Consider the following 21,947-nt stretch of genomic DNA (forward strand, 5'->3'; position numbering starts at 1 on the left):
CTAGGCCTGGGTTAGACCGGGGCTAAGCTGGAGCTAGGGAGCCAGGCCCGCCCAGACGGGAAGCTGGACCCACTGCCAAGGCAAGCGGTTTTTTAATGAATTCTTGCCACGTTGGGCAGACCTATTATGATTATACTTGATTTCTCAACAGAGACTCTAGAAGCCAGGAGGGCCTCAACAGACATGATGCAGATCCCAAGAGACCGCAGATGCCAGCCCAGTCTATTATGCCCAGCAAAACTTTCAATCACTATAGATGGAGAAAATACGATATTTCTTGATGAATTCAAATTTAAACAATATCTATCAACAAATCCATCCCTATAGAAGGTTCTAGAAGGAAAAACTCAAACAAGGAGGTTAACTATACCATAAAAGTACAAGAAACAAATAATCTCATATCAGCAAAATTAAAAGAAAGGATGAACACACACACAAACTCACACACACACACACACACACACACACACACACACACACACACATACTCACATGCACCATCAACACCACCACCAACAACAACAAAATAACAGAAATCAACCATCATTGGTAATTGATATCTCTCAATATCAATAGTCTCAATTCTCCAATAAAAAGACATAGACAAACAGAATGGATATGAAGTTGGGATCCACCCTTATGCTGCATCCAAAATATACATAATACCAAGGCTAGATATTACCTCAATAATATCAGTAAAATGATATTCTAAGCCAATGGAACTAAGAAAAAAGTATAGCCATTTTAATATCTAACAAAATAGAACTCAAAGCACAACTAATCAAAAGAGATGGGAAAGAATGCATCATACTCATCAAAAGAAAAATCCATCAAGAGGACATTTCAGTTCTTTGGGTTGCTGTTGCTTTGATTTTGTTATTGTTGTTGTTTGTTTTTACACCCCCATCAAATTTCCCTCTCCTTCCCCCCACCAATTCTCCCTCACCTCCACTCTGCCCCTTCCACCATCCATCCACTCTTCTTTCACCCTTTCTTTTTAGATACAGGTGGGCCTACCACGGATATCAGCCAGCCAAGGTATATCAGGTTGCATTCCTGGCTTCTCCACTTCTATTCAAGCTGGATGAGGCAATCCAGGAGAATCCATGCCCTAAACACAAGGTCACAGAACTTTGTAGAAGAAAACCTACTACATCTTAAATCACATACTAACTCTCATATACTGAGAGTGGGAGACTTCATCATCTCCTTTCACCAATGGATGGGTCATATGGACAAATATAAATGGAGAAATACTGAAGCTAATAGACCTTATAAACCAAATGGTCCTAACAGATATTTGCAGAACACAAAACACAAACACAAAAGAGTATACTTTCTAATTTGCACCTCTTAGAACTTTCTCCAAATTTGGACACAAAGCAAGTCTCAATAGATACGGGAAAGTTGAAATAACACTCTGCATCCTGAACATCATGGATTAAAGCTGGAGAATTGAGACTATTGATATTGAGAGATATCAATTACCAATGATGGTTGATTTCTGTTATTTTGTTGTTGGTGGTGGTGGTGTTGATGGTGCATGTTGAAATCTTACAAACTCATGGAAACTAGACAACTCTATACTGACTGAAAGATGAGTCAAGACAGATAAAGAAAGAAATTGAAGACTTTTATTTATTATATATACAGTGTTCTGCCTGCATACCAGAAGAGGGTGCCAGATATCATTACAGATGGTTGGGAGCCACCATGTGGTTGCTGGGAATTTAACTCAGGACCTCTGGAAGAACAGCCAGTGCTCTTAACTGCTAAACCATCTCTCCAGCCCTAAAGACTTTCTAAAATTAAATAAAAATAGAGTACACAAAATCTCAAAGAACAAAATGGAAATAGTGCTAAGAGGATAATTCATAGCACTAGGCGCTTACATTAAAAAAAAAAAAAATTGGAGAAAGCCAGGAGATGGTAGCACATGCCTTTAATCCCAGCACTAAGGAGGCAGAGCCAGGCAGATCTCTGTGAGTTCAAGGCCAGCCTGGTCTACAAGAGTGAGATCCAGGACAGGCACCAAAATAACACAGAGAAACCCTGTCTTGAAAAACAAACAAAAAATAAATAAAAAAAAAAATTGGGGAGATTTTATACTAGCAACTTAACAGCATACCTGAAAAGTATAGAAGAAAAAGAAGAGAGCACACACAAAAGGAGTAGACAGCAAGAAATAATCAAACTGAGAACGAAAATCAATAAAACAGAAATGAAGAGAACAATACAAAGAATCAGTTAGAGTTGGTATTTAGAGAAAAACAAGACAGACAAACTCTTATTCAAACTAACTAAGAGGCAATATACAATATTCAAATTAACAAAATCAAAAACAAAAGGGGAGACATAATAATAGACACCGAGGAAATACAGAAAATCATAGAGACGTGTTTTAAAAACCTATGCTCCACTAAATTGGAAAATCAAAAAGAAGTGGATAATTTTCTAGATAGGTACCACTCACTGAAGTTAAATCAAGATCAGTTAAACAATTGAAACACCCCTATATCCCTAAATGAAATAGAAGCATCATTTAAAGTCTTCCTGAAGAATGGATAAAGAAAATATGGTACATATACACGATGGAGTATTACTCAGCTGTAAAAACCAATGATATCATGAAATTTACAGGCAAATGGATGGAACTAGAAAATATTATCCTGAGTGAGGTAACCCAGACTCAGAAAGACAAACATGGTATGTACTCACTCATAAAGTGGATACTAGATATAAAACAAAGGATAACCAGTCTACAACCCACAGCTCCAGAAAATCTAAGAAACAGGGAGGACCCTAAGAGGGAATGCATAGATCACCTTGGGAAGGATAAACAGATGAAATCTTCATTAAGAAAACTGGGGATGAGGAGAGGCAACAGAGGGGAGGAGATGGAGGATGAGAACAAGAGAAACAGAATGGTTGAGGGGGGGATTAAGCGGGAGGGCAATGAAAGAGATACCTTGATAGAGGGAGGCATTATGGACTAAGGGGTGCTAGAAAAATTCCTAGGAATCTACAAGGATGACCCCAGCTTTGACTACTAGCAATAGTGGAGATACCTTGATAGAGGGAGGCATTATGGACTAAGGGGTGCTAGAAAAATTCCTAGGAATCTACAAGGATGACCCCCAGCTTGGACTACTAGCAATAGTGGAGAGGATGCCTGAACTGGCTCACCCCAGTAGTCAAATTGGTGAATACCATGACTGTCACCGCAGAGCTCTCATCCAGTAAATGATGGAAGCTGATACAGAGATTCACAACTAAGCACCAGACTGAGCTCCGGAGTCTAGTCAAAGAGAGGGAAGAGGGAGTGTATGAGCAAGGGGGGTCAAGATCATGATAGGAAAATATAGAGGCAACGGAAGCAAGTTCCTAGGAACTCAGGAAATTTAGACTGACAACTGAGGAACCTGCATGGGACCAGACTAGGCCCTCTGCCTACCAGAGACAATTGTGTACCTTGACCAGTTTGGGGGGGCCACTGGAAGTGGATTCAGGGTCTGTCCCTGGTGCATGAGCTGGCTTTTTGGAGCCCATTACCCATGGTGGGACATATTGCTCAGCCTTAATGCAGGGGGCAGGGGCTTGGAACTTTCTTAGCTGTATGTACCAGGCTTTGCTGACTTACGTTTTTGGAGGAGGGCATGGGGGACAGGGCAGGGGGATTCTGGGGGTGGGGCAGCAAGAAAGGGATAAGAGGGGGATTTATGGTTGTTGTGTAAGATAGATAATTTTTTAATAAAAAAATAAATTAAAAATAAATTCTCCCTACCCAATACAAAGCCCAAGGCCAGACAGATTTAGTGCAGAATTCTACCAGACTTTCAAAGAAGAGTTAATACAAATACTTCTCAAATTGTTCCAAATAATAGAAACAGAAGTATCATTGCACAATTCATTTTATGAGGCCATAGTCACCCTGATACCCAAGCCACATAGATACTCAATGAAGTAAGAGAATTATAGACCAATTTCCCTTGTCAGCATAGATACAAACATACTCAATAAAAGACTTTCAAACTGAATCCAACAATACATCTAAAAGGTCAACCACCATAATCAAGTAGGCTTCATCCTAGAGATGTAGGGATGGTTCAATATATGAAAATCAGTAAATTTAATCCACCATGTAAGCAAATGGCAAAAACCCACAATAATATCATTAGCTGCATAAATGGCCTTTGAAAAAATCAAATACATGCCGTGTGGTGGTGGCACACACCTTTAATCCCAGCACTCGGGAGACAGAGGCAGGCAGATCTCTATGAGTTTGAGGCCAGCCTGGTCTCCAAAGCGAGTTCCAGGAAAAGGCGCAAAGCTACACAGAGAAACACTGTCTTGAAAAAACAAAACAAAACAAAACAAATCAAATACCCCTTCATGATAAAAATCATAGATAGATTAGGAATACAAAGGATATACAATAAAGGCAATTTCAGCAAGCCAATAGCCAAGGTCAAATCAAATAGAGAGAAGCTCCAAGCAATTCCACTAAAATCAGAGACAAAATAAAGTTGTTCACTCTCTCCACAACTATTCAACCAAGTACTTGAAGTTTTAGCTGGAGCAATAAGAAAAACAAAGGAGATCAAGGGATACAAATTAGAAAGGAAGAAGTCAAAATATCATTTTCAGATGGTATAGTAGTATACATAAGTGACCCTAAAAATTCCTCCAGGGAGCTCCTACAGCTGATAAACACTTTCAATAAAGTGGCTGGATACAAGATTAACTAAAAAAAAAAAACCTCAGTAGCCTTCCTATTTACAAATGATAAATGGGAAGATAAATAAATCAGGGAAACAACACCCTTCACAATAACTTCAAATAATATAAAATATCTTGGGATAACTCTAGCCAAGCAAGTGAAAGCTTGCATGATAAAAACTTCATCTTTGAAGAAAGAAATTGAAGAAGATAGAAGATGGGAAGGTCTCTCATACTCATGAATCAACATAGTAAAAATTGCCATACTATCAAAAGCAATCTCTAGATTCAGTGTAATTCCCATCAAAATTCCAGAAATTTATAAATCTTGAAAAGATAATTCTCAACTTCATATAGAAAAACAAAAATCCCAGGATAGCTAAAGCAACCCTGAACAATAAACGAACAGCCAGATGTCCCACCATTCCAGATTTCAAAATGTACTACAATGCTATAATAAAAACCTCATGATATTGTCATAAAAACAGACATGTTGGGTTGGGGATTTAGCTCAGTGGTAGAGCGCTTGCCTAGCAAGCGCAAGGCCCTGGGTTCAATCTTCAGCTCACAAAGAAAAAAAAATTACAGACATGTTGATCAATGGAATTGAGTTGTTGGCCAAGGGTGTCCTAGGGAAACCCTAAAGAACCCAGACTATAGCTAAGTCAAAATGTTGTTCGCTACAAAATGACAATGCAGCCTATTGCCAAGGACAGCAGGCACACAACTCAGTAAACATGGAAAAGTCAAACTGGTGCCTAAATGGAGTCCTCATTCCTATGTCATAGTCTCATTGGTTCAAGGTGTTACTATCAAGGTTACCTAAAGAAAAATGTTGACACCAACACAGCCACAAAACCTTTGACCTATACTATCTGTCTTGCTTGCAAAATATGCTAGGGCATTAGTGTCACAGAAAATGTAGGAGTAGCCCACCAATGTCTGATTTGATCTAAGGCCTACACTGTGAGAAGGAACCCACATGATATACTTGAATCTGAGACAAGATAGCTCAGAGATATAATGTTAAAACAAACACTATGGGTCTATCAATAAATAAATCAATAGATTTATGTTGAGGTCTTTGATATATAAATTTACTTAATCATTACCTACCAAATTAATCAATGAATAAAACAGGGATCTTTAGAGCAAATTTCCAGAGATGGTAGACGCTACTTATACACCTGTGTTAGGAGTCAACATCATGGATTATCATGCATTCCTTTTCTTGTTGCCAATATTCTCCAGGTTGAAGTCTTGAACGATTCCAAATTTAAACTATTCTTGCAGCAAGTTAAAATTATGCCAAACTGAAATTTGGTATTTTTAATTTCATCTGGAAGGTTAGGAGACTGAGGTATGTATTTTAAGTAAGAATTATTGAATAATCTCTTATGGGTGCTAGTGATGTGAATCAGTGTGTAAATGTGTTTGCATTGCAAGCCTGACAATGTGAGTTGAGATCTCTAGAATCCATGTAAAGGCTAGACACAGTAGCACAAGTGTCTAGAATCCCTATATACCTATGGTGAGATGGGAGGCAGACAGGAGAGCCTTCAGAAGATCATACGACAGTCAGCCTGGCTTGCTCAACAGTGAACAGACTGTTTCACACAAAGTATAAAGGAGAATATTGACAATCTGAAGAGAAGCTGTGACATACATGTGCACACACAGCACATTCACACTATACACAAAAATGTAAATCTATTATATAACTGAATCTAGGGAAATTTAAAGCCTACTCAATTAAATCAGAAATAAGACAAAGATGCTTGTTTACCCAGTGCTATTAAGTTTTTATTGTTACTGTGTGATAGTATTTTATTCTATTGATAGTTGATTATAATGCACCAGAAAACAAAATAATACCATATACCAAAAGAAGGAGGAAAAAACCCTACTATTATATAACTCTCCCATAGAATCACCAGAAACTAAAGTATTGCTGGAACTAATTAGACTTGAGAAGGCAAAGAGCTACCAAATGAACCAAAATGCAAAGGAAAAATGTCACTTACTATAATGCCCAAAAATTTTAAAAAGGAAGTTCTAAAAGCAATGAAGTAAAATATATAAGAGCAAACACCACACGATATGTGAAAGCCTTCATGAATATAAACAATCTTTTTGAAGAAGATAAGTTCAATTTATGAAAAGATTTCTTCACAGATGGAAATCTTCACATCATACAGGCAACTAAATATCTGCTGAAAATGAATGTTTGCATTCGGTTAATGCAAATTACCAAAGAATAGCTGAGAAGCAGAGGCAGTTATATAGGCCTTCACAATCAAGGTAAAAGATATCTCTGATATGAACATAAACACTGAAAATAGAATCTAGTAATAAATTCTGCACACTTAAAATATGGTAATGCACACTCATATCTAGTCTTAGGAGTGAAAATGACTTAAACTAGACATGTATGCTTCACACCTACTCCAAAATTCATTAACTGTGAACAGTAATGGAGAAAGTACAATCTAACCCTCCTGAATGTGTGAGAAAAACTTGAACCTGAATATTGTACAGCTAAGAAAACCTCAAAAAGGTTAAGAATGAGACAAACTGGAGTCTAAATTTGGCACAAATATTATTCTAACAAGGAAGTTGTATTCTGGGACCTATGTATAAGTTTGGCACACTTATTATTAGAAATGAAGGCTGTTAACTCAATGTACTTCAATTTCCATGTGAACATGACAGTTTTGACTCCAAGTTTAGCTAATTATTAAAGCATATAGTACTATTTTTAGTGATATTATTGGCAGGCAAATCTCAAGGAACCTAATCTTAAATCAAAGTAGCTCCTAGAAAATCTATCATCTGTTCAATCAAAGACAAGATTATAAAATTAAATCAGATGTTTATAAAACGTTATAACTGGATTTTTTCTTCTTAGATCCTCCCCGACTTCCATCTTTTCCTACATTCACAGTTGTGGTAAATGTTAATAATGTTTTCGTACAATGTGAATTGCCCTCTCTACTGCATTATGGTCTAGACTGTAGGTAGAGACACTATGCACAGCCTTCTTCTGTTGTGGCTCTAAGGAGAAGCATCTCTGGTCACAGAATTGGGAGCCATAATTCATCTTTAGTTGAAGGAGCCTCTGATTCCTAAATAAAGCATTTCTATACTTTTCATTTGAAAATCTAGAGCTAAATTTCATATAAAAGTAGGGCTTCATTCCTTTTAATTCATAAACTTTATACTAATATCTTTTCCCATGTTATCTTCACCTTCTTAGCCATATATATTTTATAGCATTTTACTGCTGCTTGCTTTTTTTCTTCTTACTTTTGAAATGCGGTGAATTACGTGAGATATTTTATAAAACAAAGGTTAAAAATAGAGATAGAGTGAACTCAAAGACATCCACTGGCAACTATCTACTAAAAAAATACAACTGTATTTTTCCCAAATATATTCTGTTGTGGAATATTAGCTTAAGATGTGTTACATTCATTAATACTGTGGAATATCTGTTTAACAATGCAAATATGTATTGAATTCTTTTATATTTCATTTGTTTAACTCTGTAAAGCTGTTTTATCTTGCCTATCTAAAACACCAGATAGGCAAAACACCTAATAAAGAGCTAAACAGCCAATAGCAAGGCAGGGGAAAGGATAGGCAGCCCTGGCATGCAGAGAGAAGAGAGAGGAGCAAGAAAACAAGAAGGAGAGGAGGCTATCAGAAGCCAGCATCTCAGCTACACAAGCAGTGATGGAGTAAGAAGGAAAGAGAGGTATACTGAATAGAGAAAGGTAAAAGCAGAGGCAAAAAGTAGATGGGAAAAGTTAAATTAAGAAAAGCTGGCTAGAACCAAGCCACATTAATGCCGGCCTTTCATAAGTAAGAATAAGTCTTTATGTATTTATTTGGGAGCTGGGCGATGGGATTCCAAAGAATAAAAACAAACAACCCCCCCCCAAAAAAAAACAAAAGTAAACAACTCCAATACTCGGTATTCTTTCACTTAAAGTTTCCATTGCCTGTGGTTGGATGAGTCATAAAATGGAAACCAGGTAACTCTGATCATGACCTACTCACTGGCAGAGTCCTATACACAGTCATATTTACATTTCAAAACAAAAATTGAGTGGACTAATCGAACTTCAAGGATTTTTACAGGTCACTGAATTAGCAATATGATCACCATAATTCTACTGAGGTCCATATAATTTTTTATTTCTACAGAAAGACTTGATGCTGAATAACACAGGACAGCAACAAAAAGCAGAACTGAATACTATTAAACTAAGGGGCCATAGGAAACCCTTACATCAAGTCTTCTGAGTCATCTCAACACCATGCACTCAGGAAAAACCTGAGCTGTCCTAAGATTCCTCACATCATCATCACCATCATTATCGTCATAGTAGCAATAAACAATAACTAAATAAGGCAAGAAAGGGAGGAGGCAGAGATTAGGAAATGCCCACATGGCTTACATTTGTGCCATTGGCTGGTCTCAACACTGCTGAAGCCAGGGACTTCATTGCAAGCCTATCCTGATAAACATCATAACAAAGTGAATACAGAATGGTATAAATGCCTCCCAAATAAGCCACTGATGTCATTACTCACTATAACACATGATGATCAGAAAGGCTACTATCATCAGACAGAACTGGATTAATCCACAACAGCAATAAATAAAGGCAGCCAGCTAAACTAGTAAACACATTGCTCTCTCCTGGGACTCATTCCTGTGTTCCAGGATCCAAATGCATCACCAGCTCCCCAAGGTATTGATAGATACACATTCAAATCCATCTCAGACCCCAGAGTGTAGACGAAAATCAAAATCATGTTGGCACCTGAAATTCTGGAACCATGGGCCAAAGTGTTTCAATGAAATGAAATAATCCCAAATGAACGAGAAAGCAGATAATACTCTTCACACTCATATTTATTTCTGCTCTCATTTTTCCCATTTGTTATTCTCAAATTTCCCATTTCCCTTTGATATTGTATTATGATTTGTTGATTACCATAAACTTTCCTGTCTCTACTTACCATTTTGTTTTTAAATTGATTTTATTTGCTTTTTGTCACATTAATTTCAATATATAAATAGAACCAGGTTAAAGGGATATTTTAATTGAATTGAGACTTAACTGCACAATTATTCCATATTTCTAACATGTCCTTAAAATATGACCCAGTAAAAATTTCAGGGCAAAATTTGAGATCACTTTTTTGTTCTTATCATCATCATCATCATCATCATTATTGCTATTATTTTATGGTGTGGATATCAAACTCAACTATTCGACTATTCTAGGCAATCTACCAGAATTCCATCATGAGCTATATTCTCTCTTCTTTGTCAAGGTTCATTTTTTATTTGTTTGGTTTTTCCAGACAGGGTTTTCCTGTGTAGCTTTGCACCTTTCCTGGAACTCACTTGGTAGCCCAGGCTGCCCTTGAACTCACAGAGATCTGCCTGGCTCTGCCTCCGGAGTGCTGGGATTAAAGGCGTGCACTACCACTGCCCAGCCTCATTTTATTTTTTGAATAAATAAAGTAAACTAAAGTTTTCCTTTTTACAGTGGAAGCTAAAGTATCATTACAGTTAGACATCTTGGGTACATTTTACCTATGCTAATGTCACCTATAAAGATTTATAGGTACAATGTGAGGGGAAAAGGCAGATGCTGGATTACTCATGGGAGAAGAAAGCAGACTGAGGAGCCAGAGTGTAGCTACAGCAACTGGTACTTTAAGGCCCTAGGTAAATATGTGTCCTGTGTGTCAGCAGTTTAGAAGCAAAAATGCATAACTGATATTCATCAAGGAAAATTATTAAGGAATAGAAAACCTGGATCCTGGCAATGTGACTATGAATTAACATGAATGGTGCTTTACCAAATAAATCTGAATGTCTCTTGCAAATGAATTCTGTGAATTGTTAAATAAGAAGAGAAATTCTTACCAAAATATGTAGACAAATTTCTAAAGGGTCTTAATAAATAAAAAATGAATAAAGGGGTGAAAGCCTTAGAGAAAGATCAGAGAAATAGGATAAACAATAAAATAACCTCACCTCACCATCTCCACAGGTTCCAAAGAGAGTTTCTTCCTGTATACTCACGTTTAGATGCCTTTTCTGCTCTGTTCTCTCATTGGCTGTCTTAGCCCAGCTACATTACTTCCTCTTTCTATACAGCTCTGTCACTTCCTGTCTGTCTGTACAGAACTCCAGACCTCTATGGTTGGTACTGGGATTAAAGTCATGTGTCACCACACTTGGCTCTGTTCCCTAGTGTGGCCTTGAACACACAGAGATCCTTCCTGCTAAGTGATAGGGTTTAAGGGTGTGTGCTACTGCTACCTGATTTCTTTGTTTACTTATAAAGACTGGCCTTTTCCCTCAGATCTTCAGGCAAGCTTTATTTACTAAAGCATCAATAAAATATCACCACATTTCAGCACAAATAAAATACCACTACAAAAAATATCCTTTTCATGAGACTTTTGTAGTATATTATTTTAAGTATCCTCCAACCAATCAATTCACATTTTAGAGCAGACTGGCTTAAAACAACCAACCAACCATTACTTACTTAACATCAGCTTAGGTAAATAAATCAGAAAATTGAAAGTGTTATGCTACTCAAAATATGACTAAGAAAATTATTTTCAAGAAAGTAATATAGAAGTTAAAATAAAATGAAGTGGCTAATATGTATTAATGCCAAAGTGAGCTATGTCAAGAGGTTCATCTTTCAAAGTATTATCTACTTGGTGGACATGGGGAATAGAAGGAGCTTAGAACATCATTATTTTAGGTTAACCGGAATCCAATGTAGAAGCTGACAAAATGTGTATTTTCTATGTTAACATTACCTGCCTTACAAATTAAAATACAGATTATATATAATACATAAACCACTATGGAAATGGACAACATAAAATTTCCATTGGTGAAATAAATTCTGAAGTATCATACTTTAATATTCAGATGCTCTTACTGGTATGAAACTTTATAACATTTTTCTGTGACATCAAAGGTCTAATTTCTGACTTACCTGATACATTGAAAATAATGTATTTCTTCCTTCTTTAATCCAGCTTTCTGGAAAGAACAAACTGGAATACTATAATATATTAATTTCCTATTAAAATACATGTATATATGTCCAACATGAGTACCAATTTTATAGCCTTATATTCTTTATAACTATTGAAATGCCTGCGAGTTGACATAACAGCTTCTATCAAAGCATTTTTTTTTGTACCATATGAGTTATTTTCTATGGAGAGCTGATTGGATCAAAAAAGAAATTTCCTGTGTGAATGAATTTACCAATACATTAATTTCACAGTAAATAGCAATCCCTGCAGGAGTTAAAATTTTATCTTTGGTCTACACCAACAATGTTATTAAAATGATAATACGGTTTCTTCTTTATTCCGTCTTTGAGATAGATACTTTAAACTAGTCCAAAAGCCACATTTCTAATTAAAATCCATACTTCATCTTGGCACTCTTCTCTCTAAGTCAGCTAAGATTATAATTATGTGAAGATTGAGGTTATAGTTTCTTTGACTCCACAGTGAAAGCCTCTGCACTCAAAGTTTTGAATGCATAGATGTCCACTCACTACAACAGAAGCTTTTCTCTCAAGAACATGCGAAAGTAGTATGGGCAGATTACAGCTCACCTTAAATGACCAGGATTAGACAGTGTGTGACCTCAACACCCTTATCTCTGGGGCAAAAGGAATGATAAAAGATAAAAGGAAAGCTTTGCTAACATAATGAGATATTTGAGGTAGAGTTCAGAAAAGGAGCTCTAAATTTAATTATGTTAAATATCTTTTTTCAATAAATTTGGATTGTAATGCATTACAAGGTAGGTTGAGTTCAGCCAAATGTCAGATCCATTTAACAAGACTGAACTTGTGTAATTTGCTTGACCAGTGGGAAGTAGAAAAGTGTTGATGCTCAGGAAAATGATTTAATTTAGTGTTAAAACCATTCGATGATGTCAAAACTTTCAAAATCCTATGCTTAGCATTCAAACTCTTCTCCTTATTTTCCAAACCAGAAACTATTATGTAAAGTCCCTTGTAAAAAAATTCCATTTTTGCAATATGTTGTAGACACAAAGCAATTCATTGAATGAATATATTTCCTATTAATGATGGTTTTAAAGTTATTCACAGGAAACATTTGGTGGTTAACTCTGGTTTTATCGATTACAATCAAATAAATGACTAAATATCACTTTGTCTGTATAGGTATACATATAATGATGAAAAATATATGTATATATAATATTTTGCTGATAAGGAGGCAAACAAAATTCACAGCACCAAGAAATGCTCAGACTGTTAAGTAACAAGGCATATCTCAGGTTTACTACATGTGTCCACCAGCTATATGATCTTTTGTTCTAATTAAAATCCTCTACATTAATGGCCAAGCTTTGCATGTCTAGTGGCCTATTTACAGTGAAGGATGTTGACGTTGACTGTGGTGCCGTGCTAGGTCAATTGGTGTCAAGCTAAGCAATCAATAATAACAAGAAAACATGATGAGTAAGTCAGAAGCTGAAAAATCCCTTTCCTTTTAGGGACTGTAAGATAACTGTCACTATATTCTTTGAATTCTTGCCTTGGAATCAAGCAATACATTCCTTCAAAGATAATTTCCAATTTTCAAATACTTAAAGCAAGCAAAATAATATTTGAAAAATGTTTTCGAAACAGCTCCGAATTGGTATTTGACAAAGGAGTTTTAGAAACTATTGAATGGAGTGACAGTTTGAAAGTTTCAGCATTGGACAAATCCACTAAGACCCTGGAGAAAGTTCTAGTAACAAACACAAGCTATAGATGACAATGAGACATCAAGACAGTGAGGCTTTAAATGTTATTGCCCTGACCCCCTACTGAATTCTTCTGTCTTAAACACCCAGGTACTTCACTTAGAGGGGTACTTTTTTTTAAAAACTACATAGCTCTGTTCAGAGGTTGCTACAGGGGGTGGGGGGGAGGGCATGAGTTAATTACAAACTTTTCTTATACTTTTCTCTGGGTATACTTCCCAATAGAGCAACATGGCCAAAGGCAGAAATTACCCACTAATGGTCATTATAACCTGAGATGTGAGCTCAGCAACAGGAAGGTTAGAAATGCCAGAAGCCAAGGGAGCAATAGAACTCACAGTCATCTCTGCCTTATCTGTTGTTGCAAGCACTTCAAACTACTCCAAATTGCATAAAGGTAACTTTCCATCATAGTTACAGAAAAATAGTGTTGGAGAATAAAGTGACCCCCTTTCATGAAATATATATATCATATATATCATATGATACAGACATATGAAGCATGTTTATCAACTATTTTCTACATTTAAAATCAGAATGGATTTTAATAGTGTCTAAAGAGATGATGTAGGCCAATATCAACCCATAGGGTGAATGATATATTATTTTTACAAGCAAATAAACACAAAGAAAAGAATAGAATTAAATACCGTCAACTATATTTTAAAACAGGGTATTCCTAATGTCATCTCTAGACAGACCAGTAAAACAGAAACAGAGAGAGCAAGAACATGGTTTAGATCTAGATAAAGAACAGACAGACTGAGTGGCTCTAGGGGGACAGAGTGGTATGTTTGTGTTCTTATCACTTCCGTGCTCCTGAAGTCATGATGTTTCTCTGTCTTCATTGGTTGATATGGATGAGTATCCACTGAGGTGCATGAAGCAAAAGAGAAAAGAGACAGCACTTCTGAGGATGCTCGGTGAAGAGTCTCTTCCTATATTTGACATCATGGTTAAGTACTTGTCCTACATCTTTCCTATACCCTATATCATGGTTAGGTATTCCCTGTGAACAAGATGGAGGCAGGAAGCCATCTTTCAGCAGAATCCTTGGTTCTTGGAGTTGGTGTGCCAGCATTCCAGTTGTTGATATCTCAGGGAAAGAGGACAAAAGAATCTACATTCCTTACAAACTAGGTCATCTACTTACAGTAATATTATTGAGCTTACCCAAAGCAATACAACTTTAAATATGATAATATCCAGAATTTATTATAAGAAGGCAAGGGAAAGTTTAGAAACTCATAGGGTATATAAGCAAGGCTAACAGTCACCCATAAGTCAGAAGGCTGTGGAAGGTTTTGAAAGAGTATCATAAATTCAAATTTTTAAACAAGAGTGATTTCTTTGTTTGCCAATATTGTAATTCCATACATTGTCCATGTATGAAAGAATGATTTTTTTTTTGTGTATCACTGGGCATTGGTGGCACACACCTTTAATCTCAGCACTCAGGAAGCAGAGCCAGGTGGATCTCTTTGAGTTTGAGGCCAGCCTGTTCTACAGAGCGAGGTCCAGGACAGGCATCAAAACTACACAGAGAAATCCTGTCTCAAAAAAGCAAATAATAATAATAATAATAATAATAATAATAATAATAAATAATAATAATAATAATATTTCTTTTTTTGGTAAAAATTAAACCAATGTAGAATAGGTCTAAGAAGTGTAAGTTAACATTATGAAATATGCAGTCAACACCTATGTGTGGAACACAAGAATCAAACAGAGCTAGACAGGCTGCTTAGCAATATGAGGAATCAGAAAGGTTCTCAGTAGTATTGCATTGAATTCAGGTATTGTGCTTCTGAAATCACCAAGACATTGAGTGCTGCTGGTGGTGTTTGGTATCTGAATGTGAAATGAGTACTTATATAGAACTGACTAGAAGATAGTGAAATTACTGCTGAAAAACAGTAAGAAGCTGGCTTGGGTACTTACACTATGAAAGTGAATGATGGCACATAGAGAGGAAGAAACTTGAAAATGCCAAGTGATGGCAGAAATTTGACTAAATTTGACAGGATTAAAGAGGATTCAGGCATCTTGAACATCATTTTCCCCCCACTAATAAAGTTTTATACACTTGACCTGTATGGTCCATGATTTATCTTGTTTACCTGGTACTTTGATAAAGCACGCCGACAAAAGCAACTTAGAGGAGAAGGAATCATTCCGGCTCATGGTTTAAAAGTATAGTCTATGGGAAAGCTGCAGTTACAGCAACTTGGAAGAGCTGGTTATGCTGCCTAGTCAAGTGGAGTGCAAGAGATGCATGCATGCTGGTGTTTATCTGGATTTCTTTACTTCATGCAGGCTAGGATCCACTGCTCAAAAAATGTTCCTCCTTACAATTAAGATGGATCTTCTCACATCAGTTTACTTAGCCAATACAACCCTTCACTGTGGTGGTATTGTGTTCCCCAAAATATTTTGCACCCTACTAAACTTATCTGGGGTCAGAGAACAGAAGAGCCACAAGATACAGAGGCTAGAAAATGGTGGCACTCACGTCTTTAATCCTAGCAATCCAGAGGCAGAAATCTGTCTGGATCTCTGTGAGTTCAAGGCCACACTGGAAACAGCCAGGCATGGGGACACATGCCTTTAATCCCAGGGAGTGATGGCAGAAATCAGAAAGATATATAAGGCTTGAAGACCAGAAACTAGAAGCATTTGGCTGGTTAAGCATTTAGGTTTTGAGCAGCACAATTCAGCTGAGAGGCATTTGGATATGAGGACACAGAGGCTTCCAGTCTGAGGAAACTGGATCAGCTGAGAGGTTGGCCAGGTGAGGTTCACTGTGGCTTCTTCTGCTTTTCTGATCTTCCAGCATTCACCCCAATAACTGGCCTTGAGTTTGACTTTATTAATAAGTACCTTGAAGACTCGCTGTCTCAGAGGCTAATCATCAGCAAGCAGCAAGACTGCTGCTCATAGGTGTCAAGTCAACAGTGAGTACTGTCTTAGTCAGTGTTCTGTTGTTGTGGAGAGACACCATGACCAAGGCAACACCTAGGAAAGAAAGCATGTAGCTGGGGGCGGTAAAGGGTGTGCTTGTAGTTCAGAGGTTTAGTACACTATCATCATGTCAGGAAGCATGGTGGTGGCACTCATCAAGCTGGAACAATAATTAAGATCCAAGGCAACATCCTGATCTGCAAGTTAGAAAGACACTGGACTTGGCATGGACTTTGAAAATTCAAAGCCTGCCCCCAAGTAACAGCCCCAAGAAGGCTGCACCCCCCTAATCATTCTAATCTTTTCAAATATTGCCACCATTCCATAGTGACTAAGAATTCTGATACATGAGCCTGTGGGGGATGGGGGTATTCTTATTCAAACCACCAAAAGTACTAAACAGCACACTACATTTTTTCTTGAAGCCACAAAAAGAAATAAATTCATTTAGAGAAAAGCAGGAAATTATTGATAAATTAAAAATAGAAAATTGTATGATTTCCAAAGCTCCCAAATGTGTAATATGAATATTCAACCTGTGTAATCTAAGATAAGGAATTTGCAGTAATGTGATTAAAAAGCATAGAACAGGAAGTAGTGAAGGGGAAACAGTGAGTCCCTCTATCCAGAGACTGAAATGGCATAGTGCCTCATTACCCTATATAACTAAATCCAGATAACCTTTATCAAGTTATTGTATTTACTTATTGTTACTGAATCATTAATCTCCCAGTGTGCCTAACTAATAATAATCACATCATATATATGTTTGCATACCAAAAAGTACAGTATATATAAAGTTCAATTATATCTGAGGTTTCTAGAACCTGCTGCTAGTGTTAGGGACTGTATCCCCTGCTGATTCGGGAATACTGTAAATTGCTACCATCAGGGTTTTGCCTGAACAACTCAAGGAAGGTCAGGCCTGGATTCTGGTTATTCTCATTAAAGACTCGTAAAATGCCAATTGCTAATTTCAAAATAGAGTTTTTAAAAATGGTGCTGCAGAACATTAAAGAAAAAACAAGAAGACATCTCACTGATAGAGAGCTTTGGTTTTTTTGTTTTTTTTTAGAAAATTAATTTTATTAGTTTTGTAGCTAAACAAAAAAGTTCTGTAAACAAATCTCTCTTTCAAGATGGCATTGCTCTTCTGACAAAGATTAGATCTAAGGACAATATTCAAAACAAAATGAGCTGTAATGGCAGGGACTGGTTCTTTCAACTTCAAGCAGATTTTAGAAGCAAACATTTTGACCTGGTAAAGTAATCTGCAGAGAATTGGACTTTGGAACATTTACAGCATAGAATAGCAGCATGATGGGACACCTACATCCTGAGAGGAAGGTTTAAAATTCCTATTCAAAAGACTTAAATGCTTTTTTATTTAAAACATGCAATTTCAGTGTCACATTTATTTATTCAATTGTTATCCTTTTTGTTACTTGTTTCTTTGCAATACAGGGCCCTGAATGTGTTGGTCAGTTATTCTGTCACTGAGACAAACCTCTTGCTAATACTTGAATTACTCTAAAAATCTAAATAACCAGGCTACATTTTGTCCAGAAAATGTGAGATAAGTCTTATTTAATTAAAACTTTTATACCTTTAATTTTATCTGTCCTGGCTCTTTATATGTCAGGATTTAATATCTGAGGTCATAAGAAAGAGATATTTAAATTAGTTGTCAGAGGCTATGGAATGACCTTAAAAAATAGACATGGTTTGATTACTAATTTAACAAAAGATGATTATGTGGCTGTGACATTTGATAAAGCTGAACTTTCTTAACAGAACACATAATGAATAAAATTATTTTTTGCATGCTTTACAAATGTCCATGTACTTACTTATCTCATCTTTAAGAAAAACAACACTGTAAAGATGTATATTACCTGACTAGAACCAAATGCATTCTGTCACATCCAACTAAGGTGAAGTTTGCATAAGGCATATTGGTCTATGTGCCTCCAAATAAACTAAGAAGAACAAGGGGAAAAGGAAAGGGAAAAGAGGATGGGGTTGAAGAAAGAACAGAAGAGGAGGAAATATTGTATGGAAATCATGCTCAAGAAGAGTGATATGTAATCTAATGCAAGTATTGATATTTCAAAGTATCTCATTATGTGACATGGGAATTTAAGCTGGAATATGTGCTTTGCTTATTTGTTTATTTCAATACATGAATACATGGTATTGAATTGCAAATTTTATGAAATTTTTGTCTGATACTTTATGGAGCATATACACTAGAATTACATATCTTGAAGTTCATATGATTTAGGTAGTAGTAATCCCAATGGTCAGGACAGTGAGGAAGGAGAGTCATGAGTTTGATACCATCCTAGGGTCCATAGTGAATTTGAAGCTAGCAGGCCTGGGCTGAATAGCAAGACCCTGACTCCCCCCAAAAAATTGTCCTCTTTTTCTTTAAATTGTTTCTCTCTCTCTCTCTCTCCCCACCCACCCTTGTGTGCACACGTGCACACACACACACACACACACACACACACACACACACACGCACACACACATGCTCCTACTCTGTCCATAACTGTTACTGGTACATATATGTTTTCAGGACTGTCCACTAGTTTATAGATCATCTATTGTGGGGCTTTTACATGGGGAAGACCATGGCTCCTGCTCTCAGCATTTCTTCATAATTCCCAGTGGTTATTCATCTAGGGTTCAGGCCTTGGTAAGTTTTACCCACTTCTGTGTTTAGCATGTCTATTGGTGTCTTCCTTATTCAAATCTTGTTAAAACCCACTCAATAAGAAAAGAAATCATTTCTGGTACTGGAAACCTTACTAACTCCCCAGATCCATGAATTCAGATAATAGGGTTTTTTAATGACTAATCAATGACATTTATCACAGGACATGAGTACAAAGACACCTACTGTCCTCTTATCATCTGAGCTTTAGAGGATATATAGACAGGGAGACAGAACGAGAGAACATGAACGTGGGAATAGAATATTTTAATTTGCTAACTACTTTTCTATTGCTATGGTTAAAAGCAAATGACAAAAGAAATTTAGTGGAGAAAGGGTTTATTCCAGGTCTCTGTACAAGGATAAAGTCTGCTGTGGTAGTGAATGGAGGCACCCAGAGCCTGAAGACAGCTACATCACAATTAGCATGCAAGAAATGAATACACACTGATGTTGTCCCTTTTCAGTTAAGGGCTGGTGACATCCATAATACAAGGGTCTTTCCATATTAACGAAGGCAGTTTATAACATCCTTGAGAGCCATGTCAAGAATCTTGTCTTCTAAGGACACTTCTCTTCTAGGTGACTGTCAACCTGACCATTAACTGTCACAATGCTCACCTGTAAAACTGGCTCTTTGGTTCCTGATCCTCATCTTTCCATCCAGTTTTGTCATAGATATATGTGAGTATTATCAAACAGAAGTGTGCAACTTCTTGCTTCCCCATGTTCTAAAATATTCCTTATGAGGCTCAAAATATCCATCGCTTCAAATTTTGCTTGAAATTTCCTGTAAAATGTCATGGGCCATATGACCTTCCTAAAGGCATGTCTTTTACAGACACCTTTATTGTTTTTTAGAAGATGATTGTTTTAGTCAGATTTCTTCCTTTTTCCAGGGTCAATGCTGGCATTTTAGAGTTCCCTTCCAAATTGTCTAGGTTGAAACTTTTTCTGTATAAAGTTGTGTATACTGTTCTCTGAAAATGGTATTTTAATCTCCTCTCCACCTGCAGTCATGACCTCCTTTTTTCATTTTGACAGCTTTTTTTCTCCTTTGTGCCTCCTCTCTTTATTTAGCTCTTGAACATATTTGCCAAAGGCTTGTGTGTCTTATTGATCTTTTCAAAGAACTGACTTTTCCTTTTATTGGTCAATTTGGCAGCTTTCATTTGATTGTTTCCTGTTTCACTAATTTCTGGGTAGAGGTTCACAGCCTTTCTGCAGTTTAGAGGTTTATATCTCTGTTGATTTGCTAGGTTATGGAATGCATATTTCTTTGAATTTATTCACCTTGTTTTCAAATAATTATCAGAAGGGTTGAGTTTTTCTCTGTCACTTTGATCAAATGTCAGGTTATTTTTTAAGGAATTATCTTGGTTAAAATGGAAGAAGTAAAGATTTCATACTACAATTGTCTGAATTCAAATACCAAGTATGTTAAAGGATAGCTATTAAAATGTAGCAAATTATTTAAGCACTTTGTGTCCTTAATGAAATCAATAATAATGTTAGTTACATGGGATTTATTACAATTGAAATATGTCAATGTAAGATAACATTTTAACATTAATTACAAGCCATAAATATATAAAAAAGTGGATAATAATCTTTTATAGGTCCAGATAAGGGTCTCTGTTCTATATTTAAAAAATTATTTTATTGAATATTCTGTGAATTCTTTCATCAGCCTTTAAAGTCATTGTTTTATGATCCTTAACACTTAGCATTAACAATATTTGAACGTGTTTGAGTTTCCACTTAAACATACCAAATTTTGGCTTATATGTAATGTGTCTAAGGAAACTGCATTTTGTTTTTCTCTGTTTAAAGAATCTGCTGAGGCAGAAATCTCGTAGTTATTACCTAGCATACACATATATTTGTTATGAGTGTATATAATAGATGGAGCCCATTCACTGCAGAGTTTCTTCACCCCTTGACTATCCAGACCTCAGTATCATTTACAGTGGTGTTTTTCTCTATGTATTGCAGGATGAGGTTTATCTCTAATTGTGTTTGTTTTCTGACTTGTAGTACATCATTATAGTTTCTGATTCAGCAATAGACTGCTTTTATTGAGCTTATTTAGTCATGGCTTAAATACCACTTGGCTTCTCTATATTTGATATAAGAAGATAAGAATTAAGTTTTTGTTCAAGTCAGTATTTTTTTTATAATTATGGGTTTATGAGTCAAATCCCTTAGAGCTAGAATTATATGGTCATGAGACACTTGATGTGGATGCTAGGATCTGAACTTGAGCCTGAACTTGAGCAGCAAGCTGAACTGTACTTATTTCCTCAGGTCACTATATTGAAACTCAAGTGTAATCACTTAATACAGAGTAATGTAAGAGATAAACCTCCGAGTACGTGTATGAGAGGAATTCTAGACTGGGTGCACTCAGAGTGAGAGACCCACTCTAAACCTGGTCGCACCATTACATGGGCTGGGATTCCTGACTGAATACAAAGGAGAGAGTTGAGTTTCAACCTTTATCTGTAGTGGGTAGCTGTTTGAGCTTTGACCTGGAAGTACCACTCCCAGTGAGGTTTCCAGTAACTGCCACACCTACCTATAACCTGCCCCTAGGGAGGGGCCAAGATGGGAGCCCTTAAAACCTGAGATCCAGATGTGCCAGCACTCTTGGTTCCTGGTAATCCTGGATGCTGGATGGTAGACCGAGCAGAG

Source organism: Onychomys torridus, chromosome 20 (assembly GCF_903995425.1).
Source record: "Onychomys torridus chromosome 20, mOncTor1.1, whole genome shotgun sequence".
NCBI classification, from domain to species: Eukaryota; Metazoa; Chordata; class Mammalia; order Rodentia; family Cricetidae; genus Onychomys; species Onychomys torridus.